The sequence below is a fragment of the Polistes dominula genome, unplaced genomic scaffold, assembly GCF_049000335.1.
Source record: "Polistes dominula isolate Pdom_NZ unplaced genomic scaffold, Pdom_raw_medaka contig_24, whole genome shotgun sequence".
NCBI classification, from domain to species: Eukaryota; Metazoa; Arthropoda; class Insecta; order Hymenoptera; family Vespidae; genus Polistes; species Polistes dominula.
Window position 1 is genome coordinate 1407106 of NW_028301150.1, and position 6029 is coordinate 1413134.

Below are 6029 nucleotides of genomic sequence, written 5' to 3' on the forward strand. Positions count from 1 at the left end.
TATGAAATATTAATAGAAAAGAAAAAAAACAACCAAAAATATATGAACTAATAATATTATAGAAAAATAATAAAAATATTTAATTATTAACAATCAAATAGAACTAGGGTTTATTTTACATATTTTTATATATATATATATTAATAAATAATTAAATATATTATATTTATTAATAGATAATAAATAATAATTAATATATTTTAATATTATAATAAATAATTATATTTAGTGAGTATACAATTGATATAATGAAAAATATTAATTAATAATAAAATAATGTAACGTATACTTGTAAACAAAAAATTAATTAATAATTAATATAAAGAAACGATATATGATTTGATAGAAATAATATAGTAAAACAAATACTTAAAGAATAACAACAAAAAAAAGAAAAAAAGATAACAAATAAAGATAAATATAAATTAGTATATCTATCCTTTAGTTTCTGACTAATACGAACGAGAGCGTTATTAACGCATTATTAATAAACTCTAGATAGAGAAAAGTATTACGGAAGTATGAAAACGGTAATGGATAATTGGAAACTGGGAGGAGGTGAACGAGAAGAAGAAGAAGAAGAAGAAGGAGGAGGAGGAGGAGGAGGAGGAGGATCAACGGTGGCTCGTAAGAAGCCGTACGAGTATTAAACGTGATAGTTGGTTAGCGATTGTACGAACATAAGTCACGTTCGATGTATTTTACGGTATTTACGAGCAACTACGCGAATCAACTTGAAATCATAGTAGTGCGACAAAGATAAAAGAGAAAATAAAGAGAAGATAAATCTGAAAGAGAGATAGAGAAAGATAGAAAGATGACTGGGTTTATTCGAGGAGAAGATGCCGTTCAGAAGCCGAGATTGTTCGTTCAAATATAAAAAAAAAAAAAAAAACAATAAATAAAAAAGGAGAATAAAAAATAAAAAGAAGAATGAAAGAAGAAGAAGAAGAAGAAGAAGAAGAATGGGAGAAAGAGTTCATCGTTCGACCCTTCCCTGACTTCTCGCCCTTAACGAGATGAGTCACGTGCATTCATTCGAGAGAAAGAGAAAGAATACAAGTGTTGGTCATCGTTATACTTATCTTCATAGTCATCTAATTTGATGATAATAAAACGAGAAAGGAGTATGATAACAAAAAAACAAATAAGAAAGCGTAAAATATAGATTAATCGTTAAATTGAAGAATGGGAATACCTGTGGGGGGAGGATGGTACTCCTCTGGGATCGGGTCCTTGATCTTTGATTGGTCCGTTTCGAGTGATCACTTCATCCGCGATCACCACGAATTTCGTTAACCTGCTTGCCGTTGTTCGAAGTTTCGATATCCAAGTTTGTGATAATCCCTTCGATGATTCCAATAACAACAACAACAATAACAACAAATACGACAAAGATGACGTTGACGTATGACGATGATGATGATGATGATGATGATATCCCCATTTTGTGTTAGTTTTTTCTTAATTTTTGGTCAATATATTAACAACGATCTTTTACGATTCAATTCTATCATCCTTTTTTCTTTTTTTTCTTTTTTTTTTTCTTCAAAATTAATCTAAATTAATCTGACGATGAATGATAATCGATGACGATGAAGAAGGTTGTATTTTTTATTTGTTTTTTTTTTTTTTTTTTTTTTTTTTAAGACTGTATTGAAACACTTTATATTTCGATATGAAGATGAAGATGACGCTTTATTTATTATCTTTTTTTTTTTTTTTTTTTTAACAAATTTTTGTTATTTATTCAATTACGTTTATTTTTTTTTTATTTTCGTCTGTGTATAGTTTTTCTATTTTTTGTATTTTTTCTTGTTTTTTTTTTCTTTTTTTGTAACCGTATAGAAACACTTTTTGTATTTCGAAACGAAATGAAGATGAAAATTATGACGATGATGGTTTTATTGTTTATTTATTTATTTATTTATTTTATAGTATTGCACGATCGATATTAATTCAATTATGTTCTTTTTTTTTCGTGTGTGTGTGTGTATAGTCTTTTTATTTTTTTCTTTCTTTGAAACCGTATAGAAACACTTTGCATTTGAAAACGCAAATGAAGATGACGATGAAAATGGTGACGATGATAATTTCGTTAATTGGAACAAAACTAAAGGTTGATAATAATAATAATAAGGAAAGTACGATTATAATAGGGTTATGGATAAAGGTGTGTTGTTAGTTGAAACAGGTTGTTTTGTTTCAGGTAAATGAAGAATATCTTAGACAAGGGTTTCTCGATAGGTGAAATACGATCTGGTGTCGCGGATATTCAGTAAGTTGAGTGGTTTAAGATTTAGCCGTGACGAACGCCGGGCTAGCACTGAACGGCTTAACCGGTATACAACCACTGACCATCACCATCGCAGCCATCGTGGCTCTCTCCTTCTTGATCTCTCTCTCTCTCTTTCTCTTTCTCTTTTTCTTTTTCTCTCTTTCTCTTTCTCTCCTTTCTCCCTACTCACTCGACGCATTCTCTTCTACACCGCTAACTGCTATCTCGTAGCTCGTCCTTCTTCCAGGACGTATCCTAACTCTTCTCCGGTGACTTTGGTTATTCAAGGCCACCGGAAGAAGACCCTTTTTTACAAAAAAAAAAAAAAAAAAAAAAAAAACAATAAGAACAAACATTCATCTTCAATTTTCATTGACAATCTCTTTGTTTACTAATCAGGATGAAATCGTCAAAAAAAGGATCAATCATTATACAGTTAAGTGAATTTCACGTTTATACTCGTTATGTATAAATTAGCAGGATTTTGTGTCTGACTAGTATACTCGTCATGTGTTAAAAGTAGTAACCATTTGGTATTTAAATTGTAACTTATTTTTGTTTTTTTTTTTTTGAAATACGAAACATATTATGACATTTCACGATGGAGTAGAAAGTAGAAAGAAATTGAAGATTTGTAAATGACTAATTTGAATTATTTTCAGTTCATTTGATAATATTAATCGTTCGACTTGTCATTAGGTGGATTTTTACATGACACACAGTGGTGTGCATTTTAAAAACAGTGGACCATAGTTAACTGGTTAAAAAGGTTTGATGATTTCCTTGTAGTAATACGTTTCAGTCAACATTTTTTTTTTCAAATAAAATGTGAATGATACGTGATTGATAACTCAACTCGTTGTAGTTATCAATTTAATAAGTATTAATTATTATTATTATTATTTTCAATTTTTTCTAGATTACGTTTAGAGCATATATCTTTTTCGTCGTCATTTTCATCGTCATCGGTTGGATTTTTGTTTCTTTATGTTGTTGTTAGTGGTGTTCGTTGAGAGAGAGTCGCGTAAGAACCAAGAATGTTGGCACGATGAACGATGAACGATGAACGACGAACGAGGAACGAGGAAGAAGGAAGATAAAAGAAAACTATGGTCTAACGTTAGATGAGAAGAAGAAGAAGAAGAAGAAGGAGGAGGAGGAGGAGGAGGAGGAGGAGGAGGAGGAGGAGAAGGTGGTGATGGTGATGGTGGTGGTGGCTACTGCTACTGACGAACAAGTATAAAAGAAAGAGAGAGAAAGAGAGACTAGATAGAGAAAGAGAAAATAGAAAAACGAACGACCGTCGTCGGCCCGTGACGCGATTAACGACGAAATTATTTCCACTAATTACGAACCGTTGCGAGAGCACCACCAGGTACAGCAACATCAACAGCAATATAGCAACAGCAGTTTAAATCTTCTTTTTTTTTTTAAAAGCTTTTCAACGATTATTTCTTGTTTCATGGGTGTATAATAATTTGAACCCTGTGAGGACACAGGATTATACTGATCTGTTATTTTCTCTTTGTCGAATAACAGATTTTATTTTATTTTATTTTGTTGTTCTTGTTGTTCTTGTTGTTTTATTCAATAGAATTCGATAAAAACATTGTAATAATATTTTTAAACAAATTTTTACTTTTTTTTCTAACTAGAAATTTTGCTAACACTAATTATATCGGTTTATTTAATATATTTATATATATATATATATATGTATTTAATTTATAATTATTATATTTTATTATATTAATTTGTTAAATTTAAAATTATTTGAAAATTATTAAATTTATTAAATTTATATATTATTTAATAAAAATTTTATTATATTTAATATAATATTTATAATATAAATGAAAAATACAACATAAAGTAAGTTTGCTCATTTACTTACAACATTAACTTGAAATATTATATTTATATATATATATATATATATATATATATATATATATATATATATATATATATATATATATATTTATATTTATATTTTTTAAATCATATTTATTTAGTTAAAATACAAAAAGTGTACGATATTTTTTCTTACATTTATTTTCTCTTTTTTTTTTATTTTATTTTATTTTTTTTTTATTACAGGATCCGATAGCACACGGGCACACATTACGTGGAATTTCCAATGGTATGCCACGTACGCGATGACACGTACAACGAACGAGGTGGATACCGAACGATAAATGCAATGCGATTAACGACCCCCCTTCCCTTTTCTACCTCCTTTACCCTTTCCCTTTATCCCTTTCCTTTTAGTTAAAACACTTACGAAGAAGATCTTACTTGGTATAATGCGAGAAAAAGTTCAAAAGAAACCGCTGGACCCTCTCGAAAATAAGAGATAAGAGAATTCGGGAAGTCAAAAGAAAGACGGGGTGAGAGGGGGAGGGGGTGGACGGTGCAGGGGGGTGCAGGGGGGGTGTATAGGGAGGTCATGAAAAAAAGAAAAAGAAAGATCGATCGAATGAGATAAAATACCGTTTAGAATGCAATTCCATGTGTCCCTCGTAAATTCGACAACTCTACGAGATCCTTCGATTAATGGTTTGCGATGCAAAATCCTTTTGGTTGCATCCATCCCGTTGCAACCTTTTCTCATCGTAGTTGTCGTAGTCGTTTGCAATCGACGATATCAACGGACTTATACGATTCCTTAATACGGACGACGAGCACTAAGTAAGAAGAAATCAAGATAGAAATACAGACAAAGTATAGTAGTAGATACGCGTTGCAATACGCACGAGCAACGGGGTATTTTACCTAATGTTTATTCATTTGTTTTAATTAACCGAGTCTACTACTACCACTAGTAGACAAGAGTTCTAACTCGTTGCTTGGTTGGTTGGTTGGTTGTGTGTGAGTTTGTGTGTGTGGCTGGCACTATAAAAAAAAAGAAAAAAAAAGAAAAAGAAATAAAAAAAAAAATCAAATGGAGGAGGAAGGTGGAGGAAAATAACTGTAAAATTAACACGAATTATCGTCTCACGGAAGTTAAGGTAAATGTGGTGGTTTTCTTTTTTTTTTTTTTTTTTTTTTTTTTTTTCTTATATACATACGTAGTTCCAAAGTTTATGTTAATAGTAGTTTGTGATTATTTGAGAATTTTTTTTTTTCTAATATACGATATTTCGTTTATTTTATTCTCTTTTTATTTTTTTTTTATTTTTAAAGATTGAAAGGAATTAAATTAGGATATTAGATAAAATCTTTGTTATAGGAATTGTTTTTTTAAGGATATTAACATGTGAATTTCAACTACTTGGTATTCGGATCACACAGTGTTTACTTACTACTACTACTACTACTACTACTACTACTACTACTACTACTACTACTACTACTACTACTACGTTGTAATTCGAGGGTTTTATTTTTTTTTTAAGTATTCATTAATTATTTCGAAATATCTTTGTTTATTTAAATTAGAAGTTATTTCATAGGTTTATTTTTTTTAATTTAAAAATTATAAGATAACTTATTATTAAAATTATTATTATTTAATTTTATTAAATATTATATTTAATAATTTTATTATATTATATATTATAATATATTAAAATATTTTAATATATAATATATCAAATATTAAATTAATAAATACAATATTAATATTTAATATATAATATATTAAATTATTATACTATATATATATATTTTAATATATTATATAATAAAATATATATTATTATATAATTTATTATTAAATAATTTTATTAAATTATAAATTATAAAAAAA

General features: G+C 28.5%; 1 long non-coding RNA gene across 2 annotated transcripts; it reads left to right on the forward strand.

The window, feature by feature from the left end:
• The first annotated feature begins 573 nt into the window (after positions 1-573).
• On the forward strand, positions 574-5710 carry LOC149030780 (uncharacterized). 2 transcript variants are annotated; one of them, XR_016178305.1, is made up of 3 exons: positions 574-3047; positions 3198-3653; positions 4379-5710. It is a non-coding gene; the product is annotated as an uncharacterized LOC149030780 (long non-coding RNA). The 2 variants fall into 2 exon arrangements; XR_016178306.1 differs by having other exon boundaries at positions 574-1452; positions 2035-3653.
• Positions 5711-6029: the final 319 nt, after the last annotated feature.